Consider the following 14,813-nt stretch of genomic DNA (forward strand, 5'->3'; position numbering starts at 1 on the left):
AATGTCACCCTGTGACACTTTACTTTCGCTTTGAACTGTAAGGGGAAATTCGGTGAGTCTGCAAGAGACGCAGGAAGACAGAGGCTGAGGGTGTGTTTGGGTGGGGAGGAGTATCAGAGTTTACCAGCAGGACTGGCTTCAGGTGGGGGAGGGGGGACAAGAATATGTGTGCATGTGATACAGGGGAAGAATGTCACACAGTGTCGTTGAGCTCACCGGGCACAAAACTGTGGTGGTGTAACTGAAAACTGAAGCGCTCAAAAGGATGGGAATATACTGGGCAGATCACAGTATGACAGGAAAGCCGCTGTGAATGTGAGAAGGAGAGGAATCGCAGTTAAATGACCAGTAACTTTGGGAAGTTTGGCGTGTTTGTCCTTCAGCACCTCTGTGAACTACGTCTACGTCATTTTTCTAGATTTCCTCTACGACAAACGTCATATAGGACTAGTTAAGTTACCATCGGATTAAGCAGTGCTTAATAACCATTCCTGTACCTCCACTTCACCATTAATTTAAAGGCTACTTGAAACTAGACACAGTTCATAAGGAATGACAAGTTGTTATCTAGTGTAAGTTTGTCTGTGGCAGCCTGAGGGTCTGGGACTAGGCTGGGGGATGAGGCGCTAATGCTCTGTTAGCACCAATTTACATTTTATATAAATGTGTCCATTAGTGTCTAACGGCCCCTAATTAGTGTGGCTGAGGATATAAACTAGGACACAAGTTGACATGCGTAGACTGGGTCATCAGTTATGACTGGGGTATTAGGAGAAAGGATGAGAATCAGTAAGTTATGCAAATTACTTAGCAAATAAGGCACATCTGCTGGTCCTTCAGTAAGGAGGTTGTGCATCTGTAGAAGTAAAAAGCAAGGGATTACGACCAAGGTCTTTCCTCTCTGCCCCCATTTACGTTTGTATATTTTTTCATAATATAATATGCCAATGTAAACTAATAATTATGCCCTACCAGCAGCTATATGAGTTCATGTAAACAAGGAACAATCATGAAGACCCCCCCCCACCCTGTTTTATGTGTTCTCACAGCTGTAGCTGTACAGAGCCCCCTCTTGCCCCCCCCCCCCCCCCCCCACAAGACCCCTGACCCAGTTGACCCAAGTTTTTTGTTATTCTTTACCTCCGTAACATACCTCTTTCCCCAAGCCCAGACGGAGAAGCATCCCCCCCCCAGCCCAAACCAGACCCCTAACTTTATTCTCGCGCGCCACGGCTGCTGACCCGTGACTGATGCCGCTGCCATGACGACGGCGCCATGCGACAGGCTGCGCACGCTCTCTTGGGGGGGGGGGGCGTATGAGGGAAACGCTGTTCGCGTGTATGGCCACACAACCTCCCCCCCTCGTGTTTGGAGATGGTGTGGCTCCCCCCACCAGAGACCCCATCCCTCAGCGCATGGGGCGACTGGGGTGAAGGAGGGGGCAACACGAGGAATTTGAAATATTTGAGGTAAGCTCAGGTCAGATTTGGCAGACATTTTTTTTTTTTGTTGTTTGTTCTGTACATCTCCCCATTGTCTTCTCACTGAATCGTATGTCCCCTTTTTCTTGTCGTTTGATAGAAAGAGTGAGTGAGAGAGAGAGAGAGAGAGAGAGAGAGAGACAGAGGACAGTGTACCGTGTGTGAAAAAGAGCGGATGGCCCGTGTCTGACATCCACAGAGCCAGGTTCTTCTGTATGGGGGGGGGCATCGCCTGTGGGTGCGTTCCCTGTGAGCGCCAGCCCCGCCCCGAGTTGGAACTTCTCCACCGCTCCAGTCTCCCAGGGCAACCAGGGCTGCTGAGAGCTCTGACTGGCTGCTGCTGAACCGTTTCTTACCCTGTCACATAATCGCTGCGATTCTCAGCGCTGGAAGAAACCCGCCGCTCCTTTAATAGATCCATGCTAAGTGTGGTCTACATTTATTTTCCCGTTAATTCTACTTCATGTTAAGCGGCATTGTCCTTCAATCAGGATGGATCATCATGAGACCAGATCTAGAAGGTGATTGTGCCTTGGGGGGGGGGCTGCGTGTGCATCCGCTGCCCCTCTGCGTGTCCAGAGTTTGCCCTCGTTCCTGACCGACATCGACAGGTGACAGTGACGTGAACGAGCGGCGGGTCACGTGACACGGAACGTGTCGCTAACCTGGAGTCCAAGGACACACTGTCCATTCACGTTGATGGAAAAAGTATGGAAACGTTGTGTCCAAGTTGCCGAAAAGTTCCACGTGGGAACCAAAGCCAGGCCTTTTCTGTGCCCGCCCAGAGGGAGACGGCGGCCATCACAGGGTGGGGAGGGGCAGTGTTTGGGTCGGTGGGGTGGGTAGACCCCTCCTTGCTCACGCCCTCCCTCTGGGGCTCTCGTCCCCTGAGCCATAAATTTGCAGAGGAAACAGAGTGCAACGCCCCTGTTCTTTGTGCCGGGTCTCCCCCCGCCCCTCCCAGACTCCTGCCTCGCCCAGTCGGGCGGCAGACTCGCTCCAGATGGCTAATTACCATAAACAGGGACAGAGGGGCGAGTGGTGCTGTGCCGAACCAAGCCATGGGACCTCCTCGCTGTAACCAAGGAAGTACAACGCTGTCGCTAGGTGCAGCGAAGAAGCCGGCCAAACGCCCACCCCCGCCCCCCTCCTGCAGGCCTGCTCACTCCCTGCCCCAGAAGTCAGTGCCGGACTCAGATGATCGGGGACAGATGGCCCACGGTCCCCACAGACCCAGCAGCTGGACCCGTTGTGGCCGGCGCAGGGGGGGCCTGGCAGGGTGATTTAACACCTCTGTGACAGTCCCTGGAAGGGGCGGCGGCATCTCGCTATGCTCTAAGAATAGACGGCCACTTGTTGCCTGATTGTTTTTTTACCCAGACCCTCTCTCACGTGCTCAGCTACCCCCCCATGCACTCGGACACCACGCTCCACAAAAAAACCCCACGTTCAGGAAGGCTGCTCTGTACCCCCAGGGTCAAGGGCCCGAGTCTCGCCGCTGCACTGTGCCCTTGCAGTTCTCACATTCTCCCCGAGTCACGCAGGGTGTCCCTACCATGCAGCCAGTGTTTCCCCACTGCCCGCTGTATGTTTGCGTGCCTGTATGCGCCCTGCAACTGACCGGCATGAAGTTTAGGATGTATTTGTGGCCTAAGCACAGGGTTCCCTGCGACTCCCCACGCAGAGAAGAGATGTAAAAATACCCAGCCAGATAAACTGCCATCTAGCTGCATCACTGGGAATAAGTGTCCCATAAGCGAGGAAAAGAAATGGTGTATTTTTGTATTTCTATAATTTAAGACATTATTTGTAATTGAGGCCTGTAAGAATGCGGAGTTTGTATTTTAAAGTCTGCAAGGCACACGGTTGACCTTGCTTGTAATTCTGCTTTGATTCTGCTCTGTCAAACTCCGAAATGTCCAAATTTAACGACATCCAGATTTCCCAGTATCCAGTTTATTTATTTTTTTGGCTGTGCTCATACTTATTCATGAGTGGGCTTGCCTGGGATGAATTTTGAAGGTAATCCCCAGCATATTGACAAGCAATTAGAATGAGAAACGAACAAGTAACAGCTCACTGCTCATGAATATTTATGGGCGACGGACACCAGCCGCCATTTGGGCTCTGTGATGCAGGGACAGATTTTTAATGTGTGAGGTGGCCCCTGTCTTGTTTTCACTGATAAAGGTATTTTAGTTATCTTGTCCTGCCTAATATAGTGTCCTTAAGGATTAGTCACCTGACTGTAGAATACTGTCAGCCTGTATTCTTGGTGGAGATTTGCATTCTAATTTAAGCACTGAGATTCTGATTCAATCTCAGCCAGTGCTGAATGGTTGCTTTTAATTAGTGGAGCCGTCCGCTGGCCCTGTTGCTATACTTAGGATGCAACATCGGCGATTGGCTCCAGGGAGCAGCTCTCGGGTGACAAAGAGGGCAGGTTAACTTCTACGGACGTCCGGGGAAAGCATCCGGCACTTCGGTAAACGATGACACATCTGTCGGGGCCAAGGACCAGGGAAGCAGGAGGGGGAGCAGATTAGCGGGTATGGTGACAAATCAGTACCGGGGTTGGTGTGGGGGGGGGCGGTGCAGTGAAATTCAGCCGCTGCGCTTTTACGAGGAAGTATTTTAGAGCTAAGGAAGCCCCAACCTCACCAGAAGAAGCCCTGAACAAATGTATTCTGATGGTGAGATTAGAGAGAGGACACAGTCACAGAAGCACCGGGTTTATTTCCAAATTGTAGTCTGAAAACTAGAATCAACTGTAATCCAGAAAATGGAAATCCAAACTGTAATCCTGAATCTGTATCCCAAACTGAGCAGGAGCGCTGCCAGGCTAAAAAGTACAACTTGTTGAAAAAATCATCAAAATCCAGAACACAATATGAAAACAGAAAACAAATATCTTAGGACAGAGTCATACCTGAGAACAGGATAGCTATGGAACAAAGGCTCCGTGTGATGCAAATAGGCGACACCTCACAGGGAGGTGACTGAAAACTAGGTCCTATATAGCACAACCTGTCAGACGGGTTCACGAGTCACAGGTGTGCTGGTGATCCGGGGAGGCAGAGCCTGGCCAGAATGGGCGTGGCTGCATGCAAGTGTGACACCTGCAATACATCACATTGTTTGGCATGCCTCTCTTCGCGCAGGGAGGTAGACGAGTCACATCTTTTACATATTTATCCAAAGCAATATTCAGTGTCTGATTGGTTCACCTCAGGGATTCAATTTAAGAGTCTCGTTCAATGGTACAGCAGCAGGTGCCCTCCTGGGATTTAGGATGGCACCCTTGAGGCTGCAGGGTCATCAGTCGCTGCTGCTTCTCCTTGCATGTAGAAGCACGAGCTGTTGGAAATGCACTTTGGGGATCCCCTGTGGCGCGTATGGAGGATAGACAGGAAATCGAGGAGGCAGAAGGAGGTAGGTGGCCAGCTGGGTAGCTGCCCCCGGGCAGCGTGCTCCGTCCGAAACACTCCGCTAACGAGTCTGGCTGAAAGAAAAGGATGCGAGGGGGGTCAGCTGAGCAATGACATAACAAGAAAGGGAAAGGTTCCCTGGGAAGTGACGGAGGAAGGGGCCTAGATTCAGACTCATGGGGAGGAGCTAGGAGAAGCGGTCCGGGACATGTGACGATCCCCCACTTCCTCCTCTCTAGCGCACAGCATCATAGCCCCCCCCCCCCCCCACCTCACATGATCCCTTCATAGGCATGGTGTTTAGCATTTGCTCTGCACTCCCAGCTGCCAGGGCCATCTCAGTCCGCCTCACGGCCCTCAGGAGTCGGACCAGCGTCCTGCTTCAGGTCACGTTGACACCGCTGCTCTTCATCCACCTGCAGTGCCGCAGTAAATGCGTGCATGCATTATTTACACACCTGGCAGATGGCTTCACCCAAAGACACTCAGCCTCATGTCGGGCTGCTGCGTATGGCTGGATGGTCCCAGTGCCAGGGCTCGGGTAAGGTCCCTGGTGGAGAGCTACACAGCCATATCCGTCTGAGTGGGCCAGCCAGTCAGGCCGCAGCGTTTAAATGTGAATGCTGGGTAAGAGTACAGCAGCAGGATCCCACCCAGTACCAGCACTGGAGCTGCAGTTCAGCTAAGCTTCCACCCTATGCGTGTGACACTACACACTGTGTGATACTATGCTGTGTGCATCATGACACACTGCATGAAGCTGTGCAGCATGCGACACATGGCACTGCGTGATACTATTCCATCACACTGCGGACTGCACGACACTGTCACCACACATCATGTAACACTCGTGTGACATTGCGCACCATGTGACATTATGCCCTGTGTAACACTTGGTACTGCATAACACTATGTGATACTGTGCACTGCCTGACTATACATACTGCATGACACTAGGGACCACATGAAACTACATACTGCGTGACACTATGTCCTGTGACACTGCACATTGCATAACACTGTGCAATGCATGACACTATGGACTGTATGACACCATAATCCACGTAACACTGTGCACCATATGACACTTGGCACTGTGTGACACTACGTACCACATGACACTACACACTGCTTGACATTGTGCACTGCGTAAAACACTATGCACTGTGTGACACTGTGCACTGTAAAACATTTGGCGCTGTGTGACGCTACGCCCTCTGTGAGACTGTGCACCGTGTGACACTGCGTACTGCGTGACACTACAGCCTGTATGTTACCACGTGACACAAGACACAAAATGCTGTGTGACACTGCACACTATGTGATACTACACCCTGTATGACACTATGCCCTGTGTGACACTGCACACTGCATGACAATGCACCCTGTGTAACACTATGCGCCATGTGACACTACACTTGGCATGGCATTATGCACTGTCTGACACAACACCTTGTGTCATACTACACGCTGGGTCACATCATGCACTATATGACACTGCAAGACATTGTATGACACTGCTCCCTCCATGACACTGCATGACATTATGAACTGTGTGACACTGCGCACTGCTTCATGGCTAAGTATGCCCACACACTCCCTCAAAGCCCCCAAGCGATGTCCCACATCGGAGTGTGAAGGCAAGTCAGTGTCAGGGCAGTCAGTAACCAGCCCTGCCCACCCCCTCTGCCATTCACACATGACCCCATTATGGACGCGAGGTGTTGTTTGGAAACAATAGCCTCCACCCGCATGTGCCATGGGCCTCTGTGCCAGACAACACCGGTGGGCACAACACCCCGATTGTAGCCCCTGACAAGGGTGTGCTTGTGGCCCTGGGGAGTGGGGGGGGGGGCGCACTGGCCATGCGGGGGGCCGGCCGCTCACAAAGTCCTCAGTGTTGATGCCGCAGAGTTCTCCGACATTCTTCTCGCGCCGCGTCGCCATGGAGACCTGTCTCACTTCCGCCGTATTTCTTCCCGAGGAGACTTCTGCACTGCAGCCAAGTGGCCAACAAAAAGGCACAGGTATAATAATTCAGGGGCAGGCCCCCTCCCTCCAGAGGAGGAGGCGATGGACTCAGCTCCTGCTGGGCCTCTCTGTCAAGGACGTGATATTCTCTCCCTGTTTAACACTCCCTCACATTTCCCTCTTCCTATAAAGTACGATGTGGATTGGCCCCTCTTTCAGGTCTCTGGTCATTGACTCCTCAGTGTGTTCATTTGCCCATGCGTGGCAGTCTTTATGAGACTGGGCCATTCTTTGCAGGGGTGATGGAGAGCCATGGATCAATAGGCCAGGTAATTGCTCAGCATGGGGTGGAGTGTTTTACGGCCCTGTTTGTGGGACGTGTTCCACGGGAGTCCCCATGCCAAGAAGAGCTTACTGCACATTAACAAGAGCTAAATGCTTCCCGAGATCCTTCATGGGCTGTAATGCCGTAAAACTTTCTGAAGTTCGCTCTCTGATATCATGAAAAGAAGGTCAAAAGCAGCAATAAAACAGCGTGGATCTCGGGCCCTTGCTGCTGGGCACGTAGCTGGTGGGGAGGGGTGATTGAGGCCGGATTCCTGCTGCACATTCCATCACTTGCAAAAATTTTCATGAACTGAATGAGCAAAACCTGTTTTGGGTCCTCCCACTACCTCATGTCATCCCTTGAAGAAAGCTTTAGGTCCCCAAAGAGGACTATTGCCTTGTCTGCACTTGTACCACCTGCAGTTCAGACTAGGTAATCCATCTGATGCTCAGTAGGTTTGGGCCTGGCCAGTACTTGGATGGAAACCCACTAGGAAAGCCAGGTTGTTGCTGGAAGAGGTGTTGGTGTGGCTAACAGGTTAGCCCATCCTATGGTCAGTGTGGATCCTAATGCCCGAGTGCAGTGACGGGGACACTGTGGCTAACAGGTTAGCCCATCCTGTGGTCAGTGTGGATCCTAATGTCTCAATGCAGTGATGGGGACACTGTGGCTAACAGGTTAGCCCATCCGGTGGTCAGTGTGGATCCTAATGCCCCACTGCAGTGACGGGGACACTGTGGCTAACAGGTTAGCCCATCCTGTGGTCAGTGTGGATCCTAATGTCTCAATGCAGTGATGGGGACACTGTGGCTAACAGGTTAGCCCATCCGGTGGTCAGTGTGGATCCTAATGCCTCAATGCAGTGACGGGGACACTGTGGCTAACAGGTTAGCCCATCCGGTGGTCAGTGTGGATCCCAATGCCCCACTGCAGTGACGGGGACACTGTGGCTAACAGGTTAGCCCATCCGGTGGTCAGTGTGGATCCCAATGCCCCACTGCAGTGACGGGGACACTGTGGCTAACAGGTTAGCCCATCCGGTGGTCAGTGTGGATCCCAATGCCCCACTGCAGTGACGGGGACACTGTGGCTAACAGGTTAGCCCATCCTGTGGTCAGTGTGGATCCCAATGCCCCAGTGCAGTGACGGGGACACTGTGGCTAACAGGTTAGCCCATCCTGTGGTCAGTGTGGATCCCAATGCCCCAGTGCAGTGACGGGGACACTGTGGCTAACAGGTTAGCCCATCCTGTGGTCAGTGTGGATCCCAATGCCCCAGTGCAGTGACGGGGACACTGTGGCTAACAGGTTAGCACATCCTGTGGTCATTGTGCATCCCAATGCCCCTGTGCAGTGATGGGGACACTGTGCTATAAAAAAAAAAAGGACTGCCGTCCTTCTGATAAGATGTAAAACTCAGGTCCTGACTCTCTCAGGTCATTAAAAATCCCAGGGCATCTTTCGAAAGAGTAGGGGTCGTACCCTGATGTCCTGGCTAAAATTGCCCACTGTGGCCTTATCAGATCAGGCCTGCTAATCATCCCTTATATCTAATTGGTGAATTCTCTCCTGCTCCTTCACCATCTTAGCTACTGTGTAGTGAGTGTACTGGTGCAGAATGGCTGCTGTCGCATCATACAGGTGGGGGCTACACGGAGGTGGTTGAAGTGGCTCCCCATGGGTTCTGTAAGTCCTTTGGGGGTCTTGAAGAGCGCTATATAAATGTAACATTCATTCATTCATGACAGCAGGTAAGTCTGTGTATAATTCCTGCAGGTCAGGCCTATTGGCTGTCTCTGTTTAAGGTCACACCCCCATTTCACTATCTTAACCACGCCCCTTTGTTTATTAGCAGCTCAGCTCAAGTGTGACTGATACAGCAGTAGATCTGGACCTCTAAGGGACCCGTCACAGAGCACCCTGCAAAGGAACCAAGGCAAGGGCCCAGAGCTGTGTCACTGCCCGGCCAATGCCCAGTGAATGGGTCAGAGCCCCCCCCCCCCCCAAAAAACAGGAGGGATGTGGGACTGGAGATGCAGTAGACAAACCCCAAACAAGCACAAGAACTTCAGCTGTTGTCTGGTCTGAGAGGACCCATCAGAAATCTCTCTCTCTCTCTCTTTCCTTGGTGGTGCTCTGCTGTCCCTTCTCCTGTCACCTTCCCCAGTAGAATGCCATTTCCCACCTGACCCCGCCTCCAGCCCCCAGCCCTTTCTGCTGCACGCATATGCACCTTGAATAGGCCCCATTGATCAGAGTCACGCTTTGCCGGCCTATATACCATTTTGGACCCGTCCAGCTGCCTGCACACCCCCTCCCCATTCCCCCTATTGGTGATGCTCGCTGGGACACCTCCGGATTGCTTTCCCTGTCATGGATGCCGCCGCTGCAGCATCCCGCCCGCCTGCCGGCGTGCTTTCGCAAAGACCGTTGCCCCAGGCAGTCAGCATTTACAAGCTCTCCCCTCCCAGGCTGCGCCGGGCAGAAATTGGATTTGGGATCCAGTGTTTCCAAGTGTCATCAAAAGGATTTTATTTTTCTGCCTCCTGAGAGGCGCGGCGCGGGCTTCCGTTATCAAGAGCTCCTTTCGGAAGGCGCCAGACCCTCGGCTTTTACAGTCCGAGCATAAGAGCCTGTTAAACACGGCTGATCAAAGCCTCGTTAAATCGTGCCGATTAACATTTGAATAAGCCGTGCTTCTTCTTCCTCAAGAACAAATCAACACCTCATAAAGATGAGTGTAGGTATATTTAACCAGGATAAATAGCCATCGAATCAATATAGACTGACCCTCTAATCGTTTGGCTCCCTCACAGGTCTCTACCCTTTTATTTTACCCTTTTTTCCTGCTGGTATATTTCACTGGACCTTCACTGAAGGAGGCTTTATCAGGGTGCAGATAAGACACAATCGGGGCCTGTTGACTCAATTCATAAGGCCTTGCCATGCACAATGGGCCAGTCAACACAAGCCTTCTATACGCAAACACTGCAGAACAAGGGTGCTTAATAGGGACTCTCCGGCCCGGGAGGGCGAGTCTGGGATTAATCGTGGCCAGGCTTCGTACAGCAGAGCCAGCGCTGACTCGCTGTAGTCTTTCTACAACCATCAAGGTTTTATTTTTGATGATGTCCCCCGTAAAGTTTATCTGCTTCAAAACACCATGGAGCAAGAGATATCCCTCAAAGATTAAATCCTGCATTGGTGGACAATTCTTTTTGCAACTGAATTTATATTATGATAAGATCTATAATATTACACGGTTTATTCGTAATGGAACTCACAAATGCAGTTTATTCCTCATGTTATGTTGCGTAATTATAGAAAAGTTTCCTTTGTTTGTCTTTCTTCTGTTTGCACTCCTCTTTTCCACAGGTAAACTTTGATCTTTCACCAGGGGGCTAGGTGATAGCTGCAGTGTGACCGGGCCATGCGGAGACCGCTCTTCTATCTTGGACGGAACCCGTAAAAGTACAGAAAAGAAAAGTACATTTTATCAGAGCCCGGGTCCAGTGGCCGTTTCGCAAACACGGGCCGATTGCATTCGGCTAAATGCAAATACGTCTTGTTGACACTGTCAGCTGGCCGCGATTGCTTTCCTCAGCATAAGCAGGACTCGCAGAGGCAGCAGAACACTAGCTGAAGAAATCTGAGCAGCTTTCACATACGTGGGTCCTTGCTGTCTCCTGGGGGCAAAGAATTGGCCAAAAATGTTAAATACAATGACGTTTCCTTTGATGCTGCTCGGAACACAAAGACAATCTTAAGACCTTAATGTACCGCATTCTATAAAACATTTGCTGGACTTCAGAAATTTAGGTGTCCCCCCCCCCCCCCCCCCCCCGCCCACTATCTCTGATAGTTCAGAAATGTGTGCAGCCTTTACAGCGAAACCCAGGTGCAAGTTCTGGGACAGCAGCAGCACGGAGGTGGTCTGCTGGGAACTGTCGGCCCTCCTCGGGCTCCGGAGATGCTGGATAAGGATGTGCTCTCAGCTATGTGGAGACGGATGGGTAATGAGCCTAGAGGCCTTGTGGCTGTCTGCAGTCTCATGCAGCCAAGGAATGGGCTCCACCTCTTATCTGTTTAATTACACGGGGGCCCCCTGCAACTCTGCAGATACTAGGCAGAAAGAAAGGGAGCAGGCGGGAGGCGCTGGAGGGGCCGTGCTTATGTTGGAAGGCGGAGACATAGAGACATATGCACACACACAGCTGCTCGAATGTAGACGTAAACTCTCACCTGACACAAGCATGGAGACATTGACTCATACTCTGACCTCTGCTCATATTACACCTAATAAGGTTTTTCCATAACTGTTTGCCAGTGATGCGCTCCTGCCCCTTCAAATCACTTCGGTCTGTAATTCCGAACCATCGACCTTTTGCAAGGATCCATCCTCCACAACATTGGCTTCCGGTCATGCGTCTGTAAACGCTAACGACGGTACGCTAAAGACGTCACCGAATTGCTCCTCCACAATTCGCGAACTGGAAGTGAAATGGAGGGAGTGCCAGCAGAGACGCGCGATTGCGTCTGTGTGTGTGTGCGCACGTGTGTGTATGCGCGTACGTGTGCGCGCGCACAGTCGCAGATGAAATTACCAGAGATAATGCAATCCTTAGGCCTGCAGAGGTGCATTTACAGGCAGGACTACATTAAGAGCTGCTTTAATTCAATAATTCCGGCACAAAGAGAGGCGGGAGCCGGAGCCCAGCTTAGAGGCGGAGCCCTGCATCTCCATGCACGCTCGTGTCCGTGTGCCTGCGTGCATGTGCATGGATCTCAGCTGGAATCAGAGACGGCAGCGGAGCACAGCCGAAGGAGAAGAGGACGAAGAAGAGAGACAGGGGGCCCGAGAGAGATGGGGAGAGGCGTGGCCCGCTAACAAATGGAGGCTGTCATTAATGGGCTGTTTTACGAGCACGAGGGCCGGCCGCCACAGCCTGCCCCGCACGTGCCTGCGGCGTTATCGGCCAGCGGAGGGGCAGGAGGGGAGGGCACAGGGCCAGCGCTCACAGTCTCTCAAAACCAACCAGTTCATTTTCCGCATGAGGGACCCCCAGTGGGGCGGCGTCAGGCCGGCCGGCGCGTGGGGGGGGGGGCGCAGATTTACGAGTCGTTAAGCTAGTGGGGCTCCTGGCCACAGTACCCCCCCGTACTCCCCAGGCCCATTCGGCACCACCTCTGCCCTCCTCCTGTTTTTGTCTCTCACCCGTGCATCATTAGCCCAGATTGTCTTGGGTCTGATCCAGTCTGCTTTACCTGCGCAGCAAATCTGATAAGGTCAAAATAACCTAAGGATGCTTATTTAAATCCAGCAGGACTCAAAAAAGTCTAAGTGCTAAGCTTTCTTTGTATTATGGGATGCCCAAGTGACCAGCAGACACCTGAAGAGCCAAGACCCATTCGCATACACACAACTGACTGACTGCAAGACCCATGATATTCAGATAAAGTTGAAATGCGTGCTGACATGCTAAGTGCAGGTTTGCTACTCCCGTGACCTGGCCTTCACCTGTCGCAAACACAGGAAGACACAAGCCAAAAGAATTGCCTAACAAGCACGGAGCCTCCAATCAGCTTAGACGTTCAGGGCCTCCTGTTCCTCACGCTCTGCTAACTCAACAGATGCCCTCCAGCACATATGAATAGCCTGGAAAAAAAGTTAGGAAGGAGCTCTCCATCCTGGATGACCATCACGGAGCCAAATAACCAGTATGGGCTCTAGGAACCATCGATGCAAGCCATAAATCGAGGAATATGATACCTAGGGTAGGAGAATCTGCACCTCACACTGAGGACACATGACTGTTGCATTATGGGAGAGCAGCTCAGTGAATGGTTTCATATAGATGTAGGAACCATTTCCTAGTGATCCATGTGCACACATTTTAAATCCCACAAATGCCTGGGTTTTCAGGCCCTCCCAAGCAGCAGACAAGTCATGTGACCAGGAGTGACTAGAGCGCTGTGTCAAATCTCATTGAGATAACTGGTACAGCAACAGATGAGCAAACAGTAAAGAGAGGAAGGGCCTGGCACTTGGTTGGTGTGACCTTGGCCCTCACTGAGCCAGGAGCCAGGATCCAGGATCCATGAGCCTACGTATCCAGTTCTAACCCTGGACAGATCTCCTGAAATCCAAGACAGAATGATGTCTGCTGTATATGCTGTAAAAATCTCATCAAGTCGAAAAATGGGCTGGAAAATACTGATATACCATGTGAGTTAAAAATCCATCAAAAGCAGAGACCAGGCTGACCTTCTACCTTTGAGACTCATCTCCCTAATAAGCCCAATGTGGAAAACAAGGAGACTAAGGGACATCGTTAAATCTTTTCCGTGTCTAACAAGAGTAGGACAGACTTCAGAGTAGTGCTGTTTTTACCCACAAAACTATACTAGTACCTTGGCATAAAGGAAGACAGGGTGCTTAGTTTGTGTGTGTGTGTGTGTGTGTGTGGGGGGGGGGGGGGGGGGGGTGTATCGTGGACAGAACTGGTTCTACTATAATCATTTGTGACCAGCAGTTTAACTGGTGCATCTGTGACGCTGGCATGTGTATGGCCCAGCCTCAATCTGAAATATTCTCATTCATGGAAAATTTTGCTCATCTAAGCCAGAGCTGTTTTAACAAAAAACACCAGACACTGCGTCCACTCTGATTACTGTGCCCGGAGACTGATGTAAATAACATTCAAAACAGCATGGAAAGTCAACTCATCTCACAGGAGCAGCACTGGAGGCAGGAACACGGCCTAATATGTAATGGTGCCCCCTTCCGGGTGGGGAAAAGGGATTCATGGATTCAGTGATGTAGAACAGTTATAAAGGGCAGCGTGAATTTGGGTCATGCAGGAGAAGAAGAGGACAGAGTGTGAAACAGCTGGTGCTAACTTGAGGGACAGCGGAGGGGGGCAGGATTCAAGCGGGGAAGGGGGCGGGAGACGTTATCCCCAGTCCTGGAACGAGGGCATGAAAGCAGAATGCTCCAGGGAGAGATGATGGCATCACAGCAAGGTGGCCAGGTATCACCGCGCTGTGAGAGTAGCAGTTTGGTGTGAACACACAGACGCTTTGGGCTGATAAGCTCTCTGTCAACACTGTCTGTCAGATGTTTGACAGAAAGACGGAAATGCATGTATTTTTTATCTTCTGGGCCACCAAATCCTCAAGGGATTAATAACAGGGCAGCTTGCATTGGCTTGAAAACCCTTAACTAGATACAAGTAGTGTTTGCTGGATTTCAACACCTATCAGCCACTTTTAGTAAATGGTGATCTGGCTATTAATAAAGTCACCAACTATATGCAGAATAGCCCTAATCTTTGAAATGAGCACAAAAAAAAAACAAAGTCGCAGTGACGACGGGTCATGTGAATCAGCGAACCAAGGCCGCTGTCTGCGTACTTCTGATAAACAGCTTTCCGTCGCGATGTCCACAAATCGCACTGGCATTATAACCACCGGCAGGACTCTCCCCGCCAAAATGACGCACAAGCTGTCCGATCCCGAAATTCGGATTGGTTGACACTGTGCCATGTGCAGCACGTACGGCCTCTAAAGTTATTCCCTACGTGAAAGCGGGTCACGTTGGGCATAT

The sequence above is a fragment of the Paramormyrops kingsleyae genome, chromosome 3, assembly GCF_048594095.1.
Source record: "Paramormyrops kingsleyae isolate MSU_618 chromosome 3, PKINGS_0.4, whole genome shotgun sequence".
Classification (NCBI taxonomy): domain Eukaryota; kingdom Metazoa; phylum Chordata; class Actinopteri; order Osteoglossiformes; family Mormyridae; genus Paramormyrops; species Paramormyrops kingsleyae.